General features: G+C 42.2%; 1 pseudogene; it reads left to right on the forward strand.

The window, feature by feature from the left end:
• Positions 1-952: 952 nt before the first annotated feature.
• LOC100434587 (eukaryotic translation initiation factor 4B-like) lies at positions 953-22,111 on the forward strand (annotated as a pseudogene).
• The last annotated feature ends 1,070 nt before the right edge of the window (positions 22,112-23,181 follow it).

Genomic DNA, 23,181 nt, shown 5'->3' on the forward strand with positions numbered 1-23,181 from the left:
GGGACAGGAGGATCACTTGAGTCCAGCAGTTCAAGATCAGCCTGGGTAACATGGGAAATCCTATCTCTACAAAACATAAAAAAGCTAGCCAGGCATGGTGGCATGCACCTGAAGTCCCAGGTACCCAGTTGGGTGAGGGGAGGGAAGGGTGGGCTGAGGTGAGAGGATCATCTGAGCTTGGGAGGCCGAGGCTGTGGTAAGCTGTGATTGTGCCGCTATACTCCAGCCTGGGCAATAGAGTGAGACCGTGTCTCAGAAAAAAAAAAAAAAGCTATATTTTTCCATTGTCTGTCTTGTGAACTATTCCTCCCTGACCTCTACTAAGGGGTCATCTCCCTTGTGCAATATTCCTTGAAAACAGGTTTGCCTTTTTTTCTTCTTTTCTTTTTTTTTTTTTTTTTTTGACATGGAGTCTTGCTCTATCACCCATGCTGGAGTGCAGTGGCATGACCTTAGCTCACTGCAACCTCTGCCTCGTGGGTTCAAGCAATTCTCCTGTCTCAGCCTCCCGAGTAGCTGGGACTACAGGTGCACACTACCACACCCAGCTTTTTTTTTTTTTTTTTTTTTTTTTTTGTATTTTTAGTAGAGATAAGGTTTCACCATGTTGGCCAGGCTGCTCTCGAACTCCTGACTGCAGGTGATCCACCCGCCTTGGCCTCCCAAAGTGCTGAGATTACAGGCATGAGCCACTGCGCCCGGCCCCTGCTTTTTTCATCTTTGAAGTCCAATATCTTTCATGAGTTAGACACCTAGGCAGAAACAGGGAAATACACTGCAAAGATTCTGATAAAACCTGCTTCTCTTGTAATAACGGCTAACGATCCCCTGACTCAGACTCCCGGGGATTGTTAGCCAATGAAAGCACATAATTTACCTCTTCTTCCTCTTTCCTCACAGCGATTGGCCAGAGCAGTGCAGCCTCCTTCCCATCACTTCCCTCTCTCTGAACATGGTCTCTGTGAAATGGGATTTTGGAAGTGGACCTGCAAGATTGATTACTCGGTACGGAGAAAATGCAGTATCTACATTTTCAGTTCTCGTTGTTTCATTTGATCCTTTATACTATCAAATGAGGCAGGTAGATTAGATATAACCACATTTCATAAACAAAGAAATCTAGAGTTTAAAAAGGTCAAGAGGGTTCTATAAGATTATTCTGATAGTGGCTAAAAAATTTTTCTGATAGTGGCAATTAGGTCTTCAGACTTATATCCAATCACATGCAATTCCCATGCTCATGGATTTTTAGGGTATTACTCTACATAGTGTAATAGTAACAATACCCTATTCTAATGAGTATTATGTAACAATATTTACTCTATGTGGTGTCAGTGTGTAACAGTAATGTTTTCCTTTTACAAATGTAAAGTACTTATATATATATATGATCTAGTTTTAATTCAGGAATAAATCACTAAGACTCTAAGCCCCCCACTCTAGTCAGGAGGCAATCTTTCTAGTAAGTAGACCTGCTTACCTGATGTATTCATTCTGCACCTCAGAAATTGCCTTGTCATTTTCCTAAAATTTTAGGTGAGCTTCTTTTATTATGAGGAATATATTTGTATCCAAGATTTACAGCAGCAATTTGATCCTCTAAGTAGGCAGCCTCAGTGGTTGGATGTATTCTGATTCAAAATGAATCAAATGATTTTTAAAGTGAAAATCCCCATGTTAAAACCATAAACTTCTCCAGTAGACGATAACTCCCCTTGAGGGTAAATAAATGTCTTATGTATCCATATTCTTAGCTCCATAACACACTGCCTGGTACATACTACATGTTCAATAAATGTTGAGTAAATAAACGAATGGCTTTAGTCATCTTCTTCTTTTTTTTTTTTTTTTTTTTTTTTGAGATGGAGTCTCACTGTGTCACCCAGGCTGGACTATAGTTGTGTGATCTCAGCTCACTGCAACTTCCACCTCCCAGGTTCAAGTGATTCTCCTGCCTCAGCCTCCCAAGTAGGTGGGACTACAGGCACCCACCACCATGCCCAACTAATTTTTGTACTATTATTATTATTTTTTAGTAGAGACAGGGCTTCACCGTGCTGGTCAGGCTGGTCTTGAACTCCTGACCTCAGGTGATCCGCATGCCTTGGCCTCCCAAAATGCTGGGATTACAGGCATGTGCCACAACATCTGCCTGATTTTACTCATCTTCTATAAATACCTACTCTACAGATCCACCAATCAACTACCAAGCAGCTTCCAAGCTTGGGGTTTTGCCATTGCCTGTAGTCCTAGGGCACAAATTTATTACAGAAAAGCCAACAGAGATACAATGGCAAACTCAGGGGGCATTAGATTAGTACACTAAGAAAAGTGTAATCTTCAACAAAGACCATGGCCACAAATACACTTAGGCCCAGTTCTGACTAGAAAACATGTAACATCTAAATCCACAGATATTCAAGAGAAGTAGCCTACCAATAGAGAAAGCTAGAGATAGAAGACAAGCACTATGTTAATTGGCATGCTCTGACATTATGTATTTTCTGCCTGAGAAAAATTGGGTAGTTTTAGGTGACATATCACCTTTTATTTTGCAAGAGGGAAACTGGCACTTTCATGAGTTGTGTTAGGACCCATTTGTGCTTAATCTCAATGGAAGTCAGTACTGAAAAGGAGGCCTGGGCTTCAGCTAAGATGTGAAATCCAAATTCTATGAAAATCAACAAATGCATTCTTTTTTTAGGGAGAATTTTCCTGAAGGAACAGGAAGAAAGTCTCTTATTTAACTGCTCAGAAAGGAGTCTTAAAAAAGATACTAGTTCCTTGGAGTCTGTCCTCTACAGATGAGAACCACTGCCTGGGAGGCAAGGAGAATTCTGAGGAATTGCCAGACTCTAGTTCAGATACTGCCTCTAATTAGCCTGTGGCCAGGGGTGGGTTAACAGCCTCTTCTCAGGTATATCCTTTCCATCAAAAGTAGCCTGTTCTTTCCTCCTACTCCAACAGAGAAACTGCTTTCAACTAGTTCTGAGTCCAGACCTGTTTTCTAAACAGTAACTGCCTAGCTGGGAGGCTTAGCTCATACTGGAGACCACTTGTTTATTGTGCAAAGAAGGCCAAGCTATTTGTCTAAGGCAAATCCCTTTGAGGGAGTTCTGGGGAGTAAATACAATTTATCTATGTCCATTTCTTCATTGGATGCTTGTCCTGCTTTATAGAGCTCTCTCTCCCAATAACTCAGCCTAGTCAAATTTTATCTCATATATTAACAAGTTACAGAATATTCTCTTGCAGCTGCCCTTGAATTGTCCTTTTACTTCAGGCTTAACTGATCCTCTCAAATGGATATCCAGAGCCAAGAAATATATATTGAGATTATCAGGACCAAGATAAATCTGGCTGAGATGGCCATTTATTGCCATTCATCCATTGATTCATCAAACACATTGTTGAGCACCTACTAAAAGCTACTGCATTCTAGGCACTAGATGCTGGATGCTAGAGCTACAGAGATGAAAGATGCAGTCCCTGCCCTCAAGCTGTGCACAGCCAAATGGGAGGCTTCATGATGTAGTGGGGAAAATCACAGACTTAAAGCCAGTCAGATCTGTGTTCTAATCTTGATCCTCCCTCTTATTAACTATGTAAATGTATGCAAAACCTCTCTAAAGTTTATCTTCCACAACTATATGACGGAAATAATTGTCCTACTTCACAAGCTTGATGTGAGAATTAATGACATATAGTACCTGGAACATAGTAAGCACTCAGTAGATGACATCTATGTTGTTGTTGTCATCATCATCCTGGGGACAGCCACATGAATTAACAATTACAATATTGCATGTGACATATGAGGATGGGAGAGTGTACTATAAGAACATAGTCTGCAATGGTGATGAGGAAGAAGACTTACAAGAGGAAGGGAATTGATACCAACCTGAGCCCAGAAGGATGAGTAGCAGAAAGTCAGGCATGAGAAAGGCATTCTAAGAAGGCAGAACAATAGCACATACAAAAGTCTGGGGTAGGGAGGGAGAAACAGGCACTTTCAGGAAATTTCAATTAGTTCATTGTGTCTGGATCTTGGGATATATGTAGGGAAGTGTTGGGAGGACTACCAAGGAAGGGAGGGACCACCAAGGAAGGGAGGGACCATGCTGTCATCTTGGCAATGGCCACAGGGCCCTGCACTGCTGCTCTTTCTCTACTACCCTCCTGACCTAAATAACCAGATTGTCCCATGTCTCATAGAGACCATCTCTCTCCACCTTAGGCTTTAGAGATATGGGCTGTTTATTTCCATTGTATGTTTCTTCCCATGCCAGCCACTATAGGTGTCATAAGGGAGGAGCAGGGCTCTTATGTATTCTTCAGGAGTTTCTGCTGAGAAGTGTGACCTGTACTCCAATGTCATAGCAGGCTGTAAGCTTATTCAGCTTCATAAAGTGCTCTGTCAGGTAGGAAAGGGCTTTATGTCTAGTAAGAACGTGAAGAGAAAAATAAGTAACAACTGGTGTTCAACTACTGCAGAAACCATTCCTATGGCCAGAGTCTGTTTTTCTCAGTGATGGCTTTGACCTAGATACAGCTTGGAAGGAGAAGCTTTAAACTTGCTGCTGTGTCCTATAGGCAGGTTCAGTCAAATCAAGTTGACAGGCACTAATTGAGCATGTATCTTGTGTCTCGGACTCTGCCAGGCACTGCAGAGAAAGACTAAAGCAGTGGACTGAGTCTCAAAGAGTTTACCTATTGAGTTCTGAATTCATGGTTACATAGCCAGTAGGCCTAGCAGAACTGGAAAGTGAGGTCTGCAGGACTTGAGTTCACACTCTTTCTGCTATGTTATGATGCCCTTTTGGTATTAGGCACAGATAATTTGGTTCAGGGACAGCTAGGAAGTAAAGTACAAACCATGGCCAATCACAACACTATGTCTTGTTGATTTAACGTGAATGAGCCTGGCACAATAGAAATCTTCATTCAGTCAATGAAAGGAATATCAATTGGCCTTGCAAAGCATGAAGAGGTACAATATAACCAGGAATCTCTTGGCAAGCTCAGCTGACCCTGAAAGGGGTCAAAGTTTGGGCTGTCATTCAACCCAGCTCTGGACATAGGAGAAACCTTAGTCAACCCTCACATTTGCCCTCAGAGTAAGTAAAATGGTCTCCAAGAAGCACTTGGGCAGGAAGTCCAGTCTGTTACAGTGGGCTGTGGAGAACCAAGGGCAAGAAGTAGCTTTAGTTGAGAAGGTTTGTGGGCCATTCTGTTGCCTTCACTAGATTTGGTCATTGGTATCTGCGATTATGTATCATGCCTTATTGGTGTTGGGGTTGGAGGATGAGGCAGAAACAGCACTAAGAGAGAGATTAGTGAAATTCAAAGGCAAAAAACTTTGATAGATTAATGGAATCAACCTATATTAGTCTAGAAATGTCAAAGTCCTCTACGTATGTCAAAGTCCTCTAAAGGACGTTGTACCTTTAGATACAAAGATTACATTTTAGGCATCAGTGAGTGATACCTGTAACATCAAAAGAGAATCTACAACCCATTTGCCTTACCAAGGGATGAAGTAGAGATATGGCTTTAAATTCAGTCACTTTTAATGGCTGGAAGAGATAAACATGTATAGAGTTACATAGAATGGAAATTGGGACCCTCTCTACACATTAACAAGGAAAATTGGCCCTAGAAAAGGTAGCCTAAATGGAATGACTGCACTTCAGACCAAGAACACCAGCTGGCTCACTACAGGGATGTGGAAATAAGATTCTCACTGCCTCTATCTTTGTTTTACTACTGGTGTAATGGGGATAATGATACTTCCCTTTACCTGCCTCACAGAATTGTTGAGAAGATGAATAATGCAGCATTTTAACATGCTTTGAGACCCTTGAAAGATGGCTTTTGTAAGTGCTGGGTATGACATTATCATTATCATTTTTACCTTATCACTTTATCTTTGCAGAAAATGATGCTTGGAAAAGCTTGCTGGTCATTTTGATATCAATTTCTGGCCAACTTCTTCTTCCCTAATTTCTTTCCATGCTGATGGACATTAAGCCAATTTAACCATCCACTCAATCTCCCTAGTGTATCATGCACATCCTGACCTTCAATTCTCTGCTCACATCATGTCCCCCACATGCTCTTCCTCTTCATCTTTCTAAATCCAGCCCTTTTCTCAAGCACTTGGGGAAGCTGGGGAGGCAAGGACTGAGTCTCCGAGTGCATACCATTCAAGCCCAGTCAGGTTGGCAACTGCTAGACTTTGCATCAGGTCATTTTAAAGGTCATCAAACTGAAATATAACTTGTACACTCTTCAACTTGATTTTGATAGAGAATTATTTCCTCTGTCTTGCTTCTCTGTACAACAGTCAGAATTGAAACCGTATATAACATGTACATTATTGCGGCAGTAATGGAGTGGCTTTGCAGTGACCAAACTTTAGAAGAATGGATGATCTTTTGGATGTGGGTAATAGCTGCTGCAAAGTGGAGAGGTTGTCTGAACTACCTTCTTCTTCCTGATGTTAGATAATACCTTGGTTTACAGTAACTCAATAAGTTTGCAAGAGCCCATTTTATTCCAATGTAACTAAATCTCAACTTGAATTTATGAGCAATAAAGTAATCTAACATTAATAGAATAAAAGTTTTCTCCTCAAAGCTAGCTTTTCAGTTACTATCAATGGACTTACCGCAAAATATCCCCCAGATTTCTATTTGACCCTTTCTACATTACACAGGCTTCGGTATGCAAAGTGATTCCCAAACAGCACACTTCAGGGTCCTGAGCCTGAGCTAACTGTCATCACACTATCCTTTATAGGATTTGTTTTTGGTTCTGGTTTCATGATTTGGAAACACTTACTCTGGCTATATCCATGTGTCATTGACGCTTCTGCAGTTCATTGTCCTGCACACACTCTTGCTCCCTATGTTCCTTGTTCCCATGTGTTCCTTGTCCACATGGAAGGTGGAATAGTATGAGCTGCTGCAGGCAGCTTGGATGGTTTTTTCACTCCCTCAGAAGAAGGTGACCTTTGAGTTAGTGTCCTAATGTTCTTATAAAAGGTGCCTTAAATTTGTCTATTGCATTTAGAGGAAACCTCCAGCCATTACCTAGAAGTGCTAAGAAAGGATCACTCAAGTCAGCTTTGTATTAAGGACCGATATAAAAGTGGTAGATCAGAATGAGATGTGGAGAAGCTGGTCCTCCATCATGCTCTCCATCTATTAAAATCCTACTCTTCTTCCAAGATCCTTATCATTCCTAACTAAACCGATTTCCCTCACCTCTGTATTTCTGTACACTTAATACTCTTCTTATGACATTTACCAAATTAGCTGTGTCACCAATAATTTAGCATTATGTTAATAATCAAGAAAACTTTGCATTTACGTGATGTTTTAAGGTATATGAAGTTTCACAACATGTACTATTTCACTTGACCCTTACAACTTCTTAGAAAAATTTGTTACCTCTGTAAAACTTATTTTCTTCCTCTGTAGAAAGGAGTTATTTCACTCTTTCTTAAAAGAATTAGAAAATGTGTTTATTTTGTCAGTCTGGGAAAAAAATACTCATTCAAATTAAACCTTGCAAAATCACATAATCAAATAATGCTCTTAAGGGTCATTGTGAGGAGTAAATGAGCTAAGGGATGTGAAAACTGATTTGCGAAATGCAAAGGCACATCCAGATGCAGAACCACAAAGGCCCTAAGGTTTCTGGTGTTTGCGACTGGGTGCCAAAACAGAGATTTGAAGCAATACATGACAGGGAGAAGATTTACCTGTTCTAAATCTTCTAGATTTAGAATCTAGAAGATAGACGAACCCTAATCTATCAGAAGAGTATCTGATATGGCATTTATCTGTATAACTGGTCAAACTTAGGGGCTGGTGCTCAGGGAAAAATGTCAGTCTTAGTAGGTGTGAAAGTCAATGGAATGTAGGCAGTAAGTGAAGGCAGGAGTGTGAATAACACCAGTGGAAGAGAATGCAGTATGAGAAGAAGCCCAAGAGACCCCTTGGGATGGAGTCTCTTGGGAAAGGAAAGGAGTTGGCTGAGGAGAAGCTGAACTGGCAAGAAAAGCAAAGGAAGAAATTCCAAGTTGGATACTAGATGTCAAATGAAAGGAAATGAAATTTTGGATTAGAAGCTTAAGAGGCCATTGGGAACTTTCAATATTCTAGTGGGTTGAGGAGTGAAAGGGACATGAGAAAATGGAAACAGTTAGTGGAAAGTTTGCATTGCAGCCTGTCCTTTTGAAAAAATTGGTGACGAAAGGCAACAGAAGATTGGATAGTAGCTTTGGGAAGAAAGAAATAGGACCAAGGAAATGAAAGAAAGAATAATAGCTAAGGCTTAGTAATTATTTATGTCAAATATCAAACACATAGCACTTATAGTATGCCAGGCACTGTTCTACATAGTTTATGAAAATTAATTCCATCCTCATCACTACCCTATGAAATAGTTATTATTATTATCCCCATTTTACAGATGAGGAAACTGAGGCATAGAGTGGTTAAGTAAATTTCCCAAAGCCACATAGCAACAACAGAACTGGTAATTAAACTATAGGCAATCTAGTTCAAGAGTCCAGGTTTTAATTCATTTACCTTTCCTTTTATAATAATTTTGTAGTAGCCAAACCATTGAGGAAGAAGTATCAAGACTTTTTCTTATTTTCAATGAGAAAGATTTCAACTCACTTGGATACTAAGAAGAAGCAGCCAGCACCCTAAGAGATGAATAAGAATTTCTGGGTAGTAAAGACAATAAGATGCCAGAGCATATGAGTGGCTATGGTGGGAAAGTGCAAATAAAGCAGTTAGTCTTGGGCAAGAATTAGTAATAATTCTCTCTTAAACAGGAGGAAGATGGTGAAAATAGAGATTTAATTTTGAGGTTTTGAGAAGGAAAGTTGAGCAAATTCATCCCAGATGGATGCTAGTAAAGTTTCTGCTGAGAGATATTGGAGGAGTGGTTCAGGGCTTGAGTAGAAAAAGCTGTAGCTTCCTAAAATGGAATGAGGAGTCAGCTTTTACCAAATTGCACTGAGAGCTGACTGAGGCCACCTGGTATGATTACTAAACTTCTCCTGTATTCAAAGCCATATGCTGGGATCTTAGCCTCCATTTGTCACAGCTTTTAATCAGTTGAGAAAGATATAGAAGAAGCACTTAGGAAACAATGGAAGACAAGATCAAATATCACTTGTGTGGCTTAATGCTTTTCATGGAGCTCAGAGAAGGGAGCGGTCAGAGGAGTTGGGGAAAGGCTGTAGCTTGAGCTGGTCCTTAAAGATCAGGAGAATTTGGGGGATAGCATTGAAGGCACAATTTTTGGTGGTGGAGAAAGTGAGAGGAACAGAAGAATCGAAGGAAGGAGGCAGGCATTAAGAGGTACTATTGGGGCCAGGCACAGTGGCCCATGCTGTGAGGCAGCATTTTGGGAGGCCAAGGCAGGAGCATGGCTGGAGGCCAGGAGTTTGAGGCCAGCCTGGGCAACATAGTGAGACCCCCATCTCTTATTTAATAAAGAAAAGGAGGCACTCTTGGTAAAAGCATAGGGACTAGGGGCCAGGAGAGCAGTAATAATTCAGGCCAAAAGGCAATCCTATCCAATGACCCACACCTGATTTGGATCCCCTCCGACCCCACCATCAGTCTTCTTAGCTACTTCATCCCTGCCTTGCTTTTCTCCATAGCAATAATCACTTCCTAATACACCGTATTAAAATTATTTTATTTATATTTCCTAGAATGTAGGCACTGTAAGGGCAGGAATAATTGTTTGAATCACTAGTGTATCTCCTAGGTCTACATCAAGTTTGGCTTATAAAAGGCTCTCAGTGAAGATTTGCTTGAACAAATACAGCAGCAGTGTCAGGGGTTACCTGGGGTCCCTCCAGCATAGGCTTAGGAATTTTTGGCTCACAACCTGCTGTGAAGAAAAGCCTGACCTAGAGAGAAGTGACAGCCTGCTTCTCAAACACAATCTCTTTAATACCCAGGTGACAATAAAGCTCTCAAAAATTAAAGGCAAGGAAGGGTCCCTCTAGAACTGGGGACTGAGGAAGGCTTCCCTGAGGAAGTGGGAGAGAAAGTGTTTAAGAACTGGTGGATTTTAAGCTAATTGATCAGAATGATTTAAGTCCTTACTAAGGGCCTTACAGGGGCTGCATCAGCCCCACTAAAAGGGACAGTTTGTTCCAGAGTCCTCTCCTAGGAAAGAAGCATTTCCTCAGATCTTGGTCCAGGTAACAAGGGCCCCTTGTATTTTTACCAGTTTTTAAAGACTGTCCAATAGGGAAAAAATAAGTTTTGCTCCACACATTAAAGTTTAAAATTGACCTCAAAGTAGGAAACAAAGCACATATTGCTCAGAGGCCAAGAGTTACACGTCTGAGCAGTGCCCAGTGATGGAGTTGATCCATGGTTGATATTGCCATTGTTCAGAAAGCATTCACAATGATCAAGGGTCTGGGTCCTGTGCCCATCTCGAGCTGCCAGTTCCTTCAGGCATTAGCAGAGTCATATAAATGAATTAGCCCCTCTGTGAGGGGGTAATTCCATTTTCCTGTTCTGTAAAATGAGTATGAGAGTCCTCACTTGCTCTCCATAGCCCCACGTCTGCAGAAGGAAGGAGATCTGCTCTCACCTGTGAACACCTTGTGTTCCATAAAAAGAGAACATTTGCTATTAGTCAGGGGTACTGCTGTTTTGAAAGCCTATTGGCTACTTGTCAGGAGAGGTAATTTGTCAGGAGAGGTGAGCTGGCAATGTTCTGAGAACCTTGGCATATGCCTGCAATTTCCTAGGGAGAGGCCTGTTGGCTTTTAATTTTCTTCCCCCAGAGAAAACCAGACCCCACCCCCCCAACTTTGTAAAATACCCAGAAGGAAAGACTCAGTAAGAAGCCTCTGCTTGCCTGCTAGGAAAAGGGTAGGCAGGTGGGGAAAACCTGGTTATACCTGTCAACCCAGCCTCCTCAGCTGAAATGGCAGTCATGAAGAGAAATGCCCCTCCCTCCAGCCAGAATGCGCTTCGTGACAATTTCCTATTGAGAAAAGAGGCAGCTGGGACTTGAGCCAAACTCCCCGAAGCCAGGGCAGCTCTGCAAGAACTGGGTGCCTGCTTGAGCTCTAGTCTCAGTCAGGGTTGATATAACACAGTGCTGTAGGGCTAGACTTTGATACCTGTCTCAGGATGCTCCCTGGCAAAGGCTTGCATGTGTCATTGTCACCTGACCGATGAGTAAGGCGAAAGTGTCAAACTCCAGTCCAGAAGACTGATGTGGCAGTGTTTGGCTGAGGCAGTGCTGGAGAGTCAGTGTAGCCCCAGGATCAACAGAGGGACTTGGGTTTCTCACCCCATTCTCCTCCCCACTCTCCCTCATTTCCTCATCTCCTGCAGTAGACACAAACTCTGCTGAAGAGGCAGAATTACATGGTGAGGACTGAGCTATACAAACGATACCTGGGTTCCAACCAGCTCCACCACTTGGTAGCTGTTTGTTTTTTGGCAAATTACTTTTTTTTTTTTTTTTTTTTTTGAGACAGAGTCTCGCTCTGTCACCCAGGCTGGAGTGCGATGGCGCGATCTCGGCTCACTGTAACCTCTGCCTCCTGGGTTCAAGTGACTATCCTGTCTCAGCCTCCCGAGTAGCTGGGATTACAGACACCTGCCACCAAGCCTGGCTAATTTTTTTATTTTTAGTAGAGACGGGATTTCACCATGTTGGCCAGGCTGGTCTCGAACTCCTGACCTCAGGTGATCTGCCCGCCTCGGCCTCCCAACATGCTGGGATTACAGGCGTGAGCCACCGTGCCTGGCCTACTTAAGTTTTATGTGCTTTAATTTCCTTAAATCCATCTGTAATAGAAGGATGAAAATAATGATACCTACTCTAAGTTCTAAGAGAATTAAAACAATGAGCACATGCACAGTGAATAGTGCCTGGCACAGGGGCTGTACTCGATAAATGGCAGTATTAGGTAATAACAGTGATACTCCTTGCAGCCCTCTGAAGATTGCAGCTGCAGGCTGAGCCTGGCGGAAGCAGCGGGGAATATCAAGTTGCTAAAGAAAGTAGTTTAGCAACTTTCATGGGCCAACCCTTCCCCTTCCCTGATCTTGAGAAAATTGTATTACTTTTGTGTCTTTATAAAACTCAGAATTGTTCTCTGACATTGTAGCTATCTCACTTCACCTCACCCAGTTTATAAAGCTACAGTTGCCTTGGCCATACCGCTGCCCACCCCCACAACACACAGATAACACTCCCCAGGAGGCAGGATTCATTTGGTCGCTTTCCTTTTAGCTTCTCTGGCCCTTAAATTATATTTCCAGGGAATTTGGGGAAAAAAATCAATAACCACCCCAAAAACCCAGGTACCAAATCTGTTTTCTCCATCTGTGACTTAGCATCTCAGAAAACGGAGGCCACCATATGATGTGGCCATGAGGCCAAAAGTTAATTCACATTTCCAGACTGCCCACATTTCTAATAATTCACATTTGCAGCCCTCTGCTGCAAGATTGCCCTGTACCAAGCCCTTTCAAAACCTCTATCACCAACTTCGGTGAGGGATGGGTTGAAGAATATCATAATGCAGTGGAAGCAACTTGAGAGCCATGTTCTGCTGTGGAGGCTGGGTGCGTAGTAGATATAACAGTTAAAAGTCGACTCCAGTGCTTCTGGGATATCAGTGTGCCTCTAAATCCCCTGGAGAATGCTTTAAAACATAGTATCCTGGGTCTCACCCCAGAGTTGGAGATTCAGTAGATCTGGGATGGAGCCTGAGAAGTTGCATTTATAACAAGTTCCTAGGGAAATGGGGAGGATGCTGCCAGGGGAGCACATTTTGAGAACCACTCATTTACACAAACTCAAGGGATTCCCCAGCTTCTCTCTAGCCACCCAAAGTCACTGGTTTCTTTTTACTCTAATTCTTTTATGCAGCAGAGCAGCACAGCAAATAATGCTGCCATTAGGAGAGCAGGCTCTGGGGCCAGACTACCTGGGTTTGAATCTTGGCCTTATTTTACAAGCTGTGTGATCCTGGCCAAATTATTTAACCTCTCTGTGCCCCAGATTCCTCACAAAAACACACACTGATATTTTTTGACTGCTTACTATGCACTAGGCATAGTTCCAATGTATTTACTATTAATTTTTTTATTCCTATAAGACTAAGAGGTAAGTGCTATTATCCCCAATTTACAGATGAAAGAATTGAGGCACATCGAGGGATAATAATAGTAAACACTTTATTATTGTGCAGAGTAAATGAAATAATCCATGCTAAATTTTAATTTGAGCTTGTAAGAATGTTATTTACACTTACTATGGAAGCAAAGATTGGAAGGTCCTCTCCTTTCTTTTGAAAACTTTAAGGATTTTTCTAAGAGGATGAACCATTGTACTTCCATCTGAGTCCTATGGACAGGATCTAGCAATCACATCTCATATCCTCTCCCCCATTTAGGTCCTCCCACAAGAGAAGGGTTTCTCCCCTGCAGACTTTCTGTCTCCAGAGAGCTGCCACAGTTCTAAGGGCCCCAGGGCATGTGTGGGTGGAGCAGTGGGAATTGGGGAGGCATCCAGGAGGAAGTCTGCTTGAAAGCAATGGTGTGTGTGTGCCTGGTTAAGCCTGTCCTGTGTGTGTGCCTGGTTAAGTCCTGTATGAGACCTGACAGGGGCAGCTCACAAGAATGCAGGCAGCTTGCAAGCTCAGTAGACCAAAAGAGGAAAGAGGGAGAGGAGAGAAACTTCCCGGAGCCCCAGAGCTGTTCCAGCACATTCCAGCATGGTCGACACTTGCTGATGGCCTTTGTTTTTCTACCAGAGCTAGCGAGTAGGGGATAGATACCCGGACATTGCTTTTTCTGACCTTGACATATTTTAAGCTTTCTTTTCCAGATCAGGACAGAAGGCTTTCTAAAGTAAACCTAGGTTGAATGTGAATACTAACTGGTATGTAATCACCATCATTAAATACCATCAGAGGAGTGACAAACTGCTGTTTAAATCTTTAGAACTTTCTAGCTATAAGTATAAACCTTCTGATATGCAGAGAGTCATCATTCAATTCTAACCAGTTATGCTGGCTGCTGAACCTCCTGTCTGTTCCTACACCCTGCCATGTCTTGGGATTAACTAATATCTTCCCTGCCCTTGGGATGTCACCTCCCCCAGATGGTTCTTTGATTCCCTTTCCCAACCTTCTCTCTCACCGGGGCTGGATTAGGTGCTGATCCCAGATGCTCTAATAGCCCGTTCTTACCATATTGTTTCATGATGGCTTGTTTAGTTGTCTGCTTCTTCTATTCAACAAGAAGTTATAAGCTTCTTATTCATTTGATTTCCCAATGCCAAGCACAGTGCCAGGCAGATAATAGGCAATCACTAAATCTCCACTGATAACTATTTTGTGCATACTGTTCTGTAGCAGGATGAGCCGCAGACAAAACTCCTCAGACACCAAGTTAAAGAAGGAAGGGGTTTATTTGGCCGGGGGCATCGACAAGACTCCTGTCTCAAGAGCTGAGCTCCCTGAGTGAGCAATTCCTGTCCCTTTTAAGGGCTCATAACTCTAAGGGGGTGCGCGTGAGAGGGTGGTGATCGATTGAGCAAGGAGGGGGTATGTGACTGGGGGCTGCATGCAATGGTAATTAGATCAGAACAAAACAGGATAGGGATTTTCACAGTGCTTTTCTATACAATGTCTGTAATCTATAGATAACATAACCGATTAGGTCAGGGGTCGATCTTTAACTACCAGGCCCAGGGTGTGGCACCGGGCTATCTGCTTGTGGATTTCATTTCTGCCTTTTAATTTTTACTTTTTCTTTCTCTGGAGGCAGAAATTGGGCATAAGACAATAGGAGGGGTGGTCTCCTCCCTTACTCCCACCCAGCCTTTGCTATCCTGCTAAGTTCTGTGGACCCTCCATTCCTCAAAGACCTGATTCCTACACTCACAGAGAACAGTAAAAGCAGAAACTGTGAGGCATTCTGCTTAGTTAGTGGTAAACCCTGGGGTGAGAAATGTTTGACATGTTCCAGCTTAAACTAGGGGTAAATGGATTGAGTGAACAAATGGGAGGTGACTGCCCAGTGTGAATTGGTCCAGAGTGATGGATAGATGAGAGGTGTGTCTAAGCGGAGACAGAAGAGCACAGGCTTACACAGAAGGCCTCAATAATCCACTTGATGCCTTTCTAGATACCTAGTTCCTGCCATGGTAACAATTCTGATGACAGAGCAGATGCTCTGGAAGACCAGCTTTCCAGCAAGCCTTTACCATACTGATGATGGCATTAGCAATGCCATAGGCTGGCTAAGCCTGGTGTTATAGGACTTGCCACCTCCAAGGGGTGAGTTATATTCTGGCCTAAATCTAAGCCTTAAAGATGTGGCTTGGATTCTGCTGGCAGACATACCTCTCTGTACCCACTTCTCAGTCCTCATCATTGCAGACTTTCTTCTCTCAAAAGTTAGTCCCAGATTATATCGTTGGTCATAAGGGAACGAGGAGGAAAGAGTACATGGGTGCAACTTGTTAATGAAGAACCAAATTATGTAAAATATTTTAAAGGGGTTTATTCTGAGTCAATATGAGTGATGACTGCCCAGGGAGAAACACAAACCCAAGAAGCCTTGAGTAAGTGGTCCCAAGGCAGTCAGATTACATTTTGGTTTTATATATTTCAGGGAGGCAGGAGTTACAGGAAAGATATACATCAATACATGGAAGAGATACATTAGTTCCACCTGAAAAGGCAAGATATCTTGAAGTGGGAAGAGGGGGTGCTTATAGGTTACAGGTGAATTTAGAGATGCTTTAATTTATAATTGGTTAAAGGAGTAAGGTTCCATCTACAACTTGAAGTCAATAAAAAGGAATGTTTTAAGTTAAGATTAGGAAGCTCTGTAGCCAGATTGATAGTCTGTAGGCATGACTTAACCCTTGTCTTCTATGACCTTAGTCTTGTGTATACTTTGGTATCTTATTGCCAGTTTGTTTTGTTAGCCTTATGATCTCTGTTTTAACAGTAATGCTGGTCAGTTGTGCCTAAACTCCAAAAGGGAGGGAGTATAACAAGGTAGGTCCAACCTTTCTTGCTGTCATGGCCAGGAACTAAGTTTTTAAGGTTTCTCTGGGGTCCCCATGGCCAAGAGAGGGTTCAGTTGGTGGAGAACTTAGGATTTTAAGTTTAAAAACTGGACGGATACCTCAAAGGGCATCTATTAATAGATCAGTAGGATCCCTTTTTGGTAGGAGACAGGCAATGAAGATAATGTTCAGGGTCTAGAAGGCCTATTAGTTTGCCCTGGGTAGGATGCAGTTGGGGCTCAGAAAACAATACCCCAGAATGAAGGCCTCAGAAAGAGCCTCAGGAGCAAAAGATTTTCTTTGACCTGCTGCTGCCCTCTTGTCTCCCAGCCCGCTTTCTCCCCTGAGACTAATCATAGAAACCAGAATCCCTCTTCGCCAAGGTGGGTCAGAGACACCAGAGGCCTTTTTCCCTAAAGCTAGCCATAAAAACTAAAAATATTACTCTAACTTTTCCTCTTTCTGTGTAAAAACTGTCCATAAAGAAATTATCTGACTTACCTTGTTTGACTGTAGGTCATAAGACCCCCCATTGCAGAGAGGGCTCTGCCCCAAACTCAGAAGGAAGGAGTGCATGCTCAGAGGCCAAGAAGAATCAGGCAGACAGGCCTTCCTGGTTTTCCCCACTCAGTCTGCTAGCATTAGATCATACCTATTTTGTCCAATCATATTTCTACACAGCTCTCCATACTTTGTTGAACTAAGCATAAAAGTGAACCATTTCCCCTTTATCTTTCAGTCTTCAGTCTGAAGGCTCCTGAGTATACATGTTAAATAAGTTTACCTACCTTTTCTCCAATTAATCTGCCTTTTGTGAGTTTATTTTTTTAGTGAATCTCTGGCCCCTACAGTACCTATGCGTACACCTGGTACAGAGGACCCCATGATTTTAGTGCTGTCCTTGGTGACTGATTGCTGTCTGTCCATAGTTCAATGTGTTTCAGATTCTCCCTTTGTTGCTTTTGTGTGCATATTGTCTTCTTAACATGAATATAGGCTTTTGGTGCTTCCTTTGTATTTTAGCACAGTTATAGGAACTTGGGATGAAAGGAGGAGGAGAGACAATGCTTATTGAAAATCAAGAAAGGCATTGGGGACAGAGCTTCAGTCCCGTCTATTGCCTTTCCAATCTAAGACTAAATTTAGTGTTCTGATTTTATTGACTTTATAAACTTCTAAATGAAAGTTTGTGCAAAACCTCTATGATACAGAAACAGGCTACAACAAAAACATGAGTTGTAATCTATTATGAAAACTCATACATTTTTCCTGAGGATGCTAGGAAGCTCAAGTGTCCACCATCAACGAGAATCCCCTCTTACCCCCATGTCTCAAACACTCTAAGCCTACAAAGTTAAGCCAGACCAGAGCTACACCCTTATTTTGCAATAAAATTTGGCTCTACCCAAGCATCACCCTTCAGTGAGCAATTGAGGCCAGATTCAACAAGACAGCACAAGGAAATCTCATCCCTGGGACAAGTTCTTTTTTTTTCCACAAACATTAAAACTAGCTGAGAGATCTGGCATAGCAAAGTGGGCAATCTTTCTAGCATTCAAGAAGAAATAACTAAAGGAAGATAGATTGGTTGTCTTCAAATATTTGAAAATTTCTTGTTACTGGAGGGGAGTGGCTGGCTCAGTACTATTACTACAGGGAAGAAGTAGAAGAGTGGAAGCATAAAGAGGTTGATTTTACCTAGGCATGAGAAACAACTTTCTTTATTTTATTTATTTATTTATTTATTTATTTATTTGAGACGGAGTTTTGTTCTTGTCACCCAGGCTGGAGCGCAATGGTGCAATCTCAGCTCACTGCAACCTCCACCTCCCAGGTTCAAACAATTCTCCTGCCTCGGCCTCCCAAGTAGCTGGGGTTACAGGTGCCCACAACCATGCCTGGCTAATTTTTATATTTTTAGTAGAGATGGGGTTTTGCCATGTTGGCCAGGCTGGTCTCAAACTCCTGACCTCAGGTGATCCACCCGCCTTGACCTCCCAAAGTGCTGGTATTACAGACGTGACCTGTACCCCACCCAGCCAAGAAACAACTTTCTGTCAATTCCAGCTATCTGAAATGCAACAGTCTGCTTTTGGGGGTAATGAGCTTCCTGACACTGAAGGCATTTTCAAAATATTTAATTTACTTTCTTAAATAAGTGATATATACAACACAATGATATTCAAAAGGAACAAAAAGTTATATTATGAAAATTTCACCTCCTTCCCACCCCTTTTTCCTAAACATTTCTTTTTCTTCTGAAGAGACAACCTTTATTACCTGGCATTTGGTCAAAGGCCAGACAACTCTCTGTGAAGAATATTATAAGTGGTCCTCGGCTTCTGGCATTGGACAAAATTACTTCTGGGGACCTTCCAACTTTTGAATCTCCTTCTTTAAATTTGCAGGCTATCATCCTTAAGGTTCTAGAACAAAATACAAATTCACTGTGCAAGGGTTGGGCTGAGGACTTATAACTTGACAGTGGTAATGTTGGGCTAGTTCTAGGCAGCTCTTATGGCAACAGGCAGCTTGCAACATGACACAAGACAAATATCTGAGAGAAAATGAATTTAGACCTCTGGGCAAAGCTTTTAGGAATCCTTTTGCCAAATGTAGTCCTACCACCCACCCATTTGAAGTCAAAGACAGGAATAGAACTGCAGGGTGATTGGGAAGCAGGAACAAGAGTTGGAGAAGGAGTTTAGGAAGGAAGGGAGAAGACAGGATGAGGATGGAGTGGAATGGAACAGTGATGGTGCTGTCAGGGACTGCTGAAGGTTCTAACAGCAGTGACTGGACAATGGCCTTTCAGATTGCCCTTTGGAAAACCCCACGTGCTCTTCTTGTTCCTTATTGCTGGCTATCTCCTGCCTTCTCCAGATTTCTCAAATGCCTCTAAAGCCTGTTGTCATATTACCTGTAAAGCATGATTTATTCCCCTGACACACAGAGCCATATGTAACTGCATAAATGGAGTCTCTTTTTTACGTATCTTGGAAAATTCAAAGGCATTTTTTACCCTGGAGGTAATCTCAAGCCTCTGTTTCTGATAGATGAGTTTGGTTGCAGCCTTCAAGGGTATTCAGATCTCACAAATCCAGGTGGCATCTGTCCTATTTCAGGAGCTTGGCTACTTCCACAGCACAAATGGAGGAAGGTGAAAAGGAGAAGGGCTTTCAAGTAGGACTCAAGACTGACCTTCAATAGAAGGTACAAGAGGCCATCTTGCATAGCTCTGGTTCAGCTTTTTAGAGGGAAAACAAATAATAAAATCATTTTATTACCATGATTGTTTCAATGGCCATTATTCATTTTAAAGGCCAAGAAGTCAGTATTTATAAAATGTAAATTGAAGAAAAAAATGTCTAGACATATTTTTGTGTCAGCAATAACAAAGTACATGACAAGCAGAATCAAAAAGTCATTAAGGATTTTCTTATTCAAGACAGTTTTGCAAGATATCTCAAGGAACAGAGTGTTATAGAGTTCTATGCTTGGAAGCGGGTTTGGCGTGAGTTTTATAAGCATCTCCTCACCTATAAAGCACTTATGAACACTCTGTTCAAGAACCTTGGCCAAGGAGATTTCTGGAAGTAGAGCTGGGCTGGGGCTAGAGTTGTGAGCATTATCCATGTCACTTGAGACAACATTGTGCCATAGAAACACCATGTCTACTGAAGACAATGGTGGTATCAAGGGTAAAAGTAATGTTATGAAGAGCTAACATATTTAAGTACCTACCACAGAAACACTTGCTGGGTACTCAGCACGTATGGTATATTGTTAGTTTTGCCTCAACACTCATAAGATAAGGAATCATTGCAACCTTGTTTTGCAGATTAAGAAGCTGAGGCTCAGAGAGGTCAAGCTACTTTCCCAAGGTCACACAGCCAGCAAGTGAAGGAGCCAAGGTACAAATGCAGACTTCTTGACTTCTCAGATGCTGCTAACTCCTATGGTAAACTATGAGGAGCCAACCTAGGAGAAAAGAAGAAAACACAGTAGAATGATTTCACAGAATGAGCTTAGGTAAGAAGAAAGGGAACAATTAGAAAAGTGAATAGTAGGAAAAACAAGAGTGGGACAAAGTGACATGCAAAAAGTAGACTGAGGTGAGTGATGTGGAACTAAATGTGTAAATGGACAAATAGGCTGAGACCTGCCTTTTATTTGATGTTTGTGTGGTAGAGTCAGTATGAACCTTAGAGGAACCCTGCTGGCATGGCTATCATCTTGTACCCCCAGCAAGGCTCCCCACTCCAGGACAGGGCAGACCTGGAGAAGGAAGTATATGTGATTCAGGGGCAACCTGGGCCCCAGGTTCAATCCTGCAACCTATAATGAGAACCCCATGTGTCTGGCTCTGAATCTGTCCAGAGTGTATTGTGAAGAGGATGTATTGGCTTAAAGGAGTCACACTGGGCTGAAAATGTGTATCTCTAAGGAACATATCACAGCATACTCATCTCAAGCATTCATGTATAGGAAACCCTATTAACTTAGCAGCATGAGAAGTGGAGAAACTTTTATCAAAAACTATGTGAATGATGTAAATTGTGGGAGAATGGAAATAACTATCTGCTTGCCTTGGTGAACAATGCTTATTGCCAAACATATGTAAACTAAAAATAAAATCCTAAACCACCCCCCTTCCCCACCAACTGAGCAGCTCCCCTCTTGGTCAAAGGGACCCCAGAGAAACCTTAAAAACTGGGAGTGCCTGAACTCCAAACTGTTGTGCCTAAATTCCAAAAGGGAGAGAGTATAAGGGAGAATCCAACATGCCTGGTTCTACTCTCTCCCTTTTGGAGTTTAGGTACAACAACTGACCAGCATTAATGTTAAAATAAATATCATCAGTCTAACAAAACAAACTGGTAATAAGATACCAAATTACAAACAAGACTAAGGCCGTAGAAGGCAAGGGCTGGCAGGGACCGCTATGAAGACCGATATGACAGATGGGATGATCGGTCGTGGAGCTCCAGAGATGATTACTCTTGGGATGATTATAGGCGTGATGATAGAGGTCCCCCTCAAAGACCCAAACTGAATCTAAAGCCTCGGAGTACTCCTAAGGAAGATGATTCCTCTGCTAGTACCTCCCAGTCCACTTGAGCTGCTTCTATCTTTGGAGGGGCAAAGCCCGTTGACACAGCTGCTAGAGAAAGAGAAGTAGAAGAACGGCTACAGAAGGAACAAGAGAAGTTGCAGCGTCAGCTGGATGAGCCAAAACTAGAACGACGGCCTCGGGAGAGACACCCAAGCTGGTGAAGTGAAGAAACTCAGGAACGGGAACGGTCAAGGACAGGAAGTGAGTCATCGCAGACTAGGACCTCCACCACATCTGGCAGAAATGCACGAAGGAGAGAGAGTGAGAAGTCTCTAGAAAATGAAACACTCAATAAGGAGGAAGATTACCACTCTCCAACTTCTAAACTTCCCAAACCTGATCAGCCCCTAAAGGTAATGCCAGCCGCTCCACCAAAGGAGAATGCTTGGGTGAGGCGAAGTTCTAATCCTCCTGCTTGATCTCAGAGCTCAGACACAGAGCAGCAATCCCCTACAAGTGGTGGGGGAAAAGTAGCTCCAGCTCAACCATCTGAGGAAGGACCAGCAAGGAAAGATGAAAATAAAGTAGATGGGATGAATGTCCCAAAAGGCCAAACTGGGAACTCTAGCCGTGGTCCAGGAGTCGGAGGGAACAAAGACCACTGGAAGGAATCAGATAGGAAAGATGGCAAAAAGGATCAAGACTCCAGATCTGCACCTGAGCCAAAGAAACTGAGGAAAATCCAGCTTCCAAGTTCAGTTCTGCAAGCAAGTATGCTCCTCTCTCTGTTGATGGTGAAGATGAAAACGAAGGAGAAGATTATGCCAAATAGACCTCTACATCCTGTGCTTTTCTCCTAGTTTCTCTCCACCCTGGAATATTCGAGAGCAAATCAAAACCTCTATCCAGACAAGTCAAAATAAAACTCACCATCTCCTGAAAAAAAAAAAAAAAAAGAAGGCAAGGGCTAAGTCATGCTTACAAACAATAAATCTTGCTAAACTTGTCATATTGTGGCTAACTCTGACGTAGCATTCATAACTTAATTCCTTTCTGCTAACTCCAAGCTTTTAGACAAATTTTTGTACTTTTAATTGCAGATTCTAGAATCTCTGAATCCACCTATGACTTGTAAGCCCTTGCTTCAAGATATCCCACCTTTTCAGGCTGAACCAATATATACTTTCCAGGTATCTATTTATGCTTTTGCCTGTAACTCCTACTACCTCCTTGAAATGTATAAAACCAATCTGTAATTTAACCACCTCAGGACCAAACTTGTTGGGTTTGTGTTTTCCCTTGGGCTGTGATCACTCATACTGGCTCAGAATTAATATTTTAAAAATATTTTACAGACTTTAGTTTTTCTATTAACACACACAAAAAGTATTCCTGGTGTATCACAAATAAGCATTTCAGTACAGTGATTAGAAATAACCTTCTTTGATCTAATCTCCACTATTACAAAGATCTTAAATTGGTAACTGTGACTTGAGCACGTTCAAACCTGGATTTGAGTTTTTCCCTTGTTCATGCAAACCTCAGCCCTGTTGGAGAGGGTTTATGCATGCTAAGGTTTCTTTCTCCTTTGCTTAGAGGAAGAGGTGCAGCACGCAGAGGAGGGGTCTACATATACTTCTTCAATTTTTCATACTAGGTTAGAGGCATAAAATTATTTCAGCCCTTGGTAGTTCCCACAGGACATCACCTATATGCTTTTCTAAGCATGAAGCTTTATTACACTGTCAAATTTCTGTTCCCAAGCCAACTCTGAGTATCCCTACTTCCCTTTGAGGGCTAAATACATTGAAACTACTCAGTACTGACTTGCTTTTGAATACAGAGAGCCAAGCTCTGGTGTGCTGGAGTTGATTCCTACTGGTTATGAAAGTGATGAAAGTGATTGTTAACTTTTCCAAAATTTTGTAAGATGGTTGTTAAGCTGTTGGTAGCTTGAAATTGGTCATGCTGGAAGATTTATATCACAGAAATTGGTGAATGATACAAATGAAGGCACTTTA

Source organism: Pongo abelii, chromosome 1 (assembly GCF_028885655.2).
Source record: "Pongo abelii isolate AG06213 chromosome 1, NHGRI_mPonAbe1-v2.0_pri, whole genome shotgun sequence".
NCBI classification, from domain to species: domain Eukaryota; kingdom Metazoa; phylum Chordata; class Mammalia; order Primates; family Hominidae; genus Pongo; species Pongo abelii.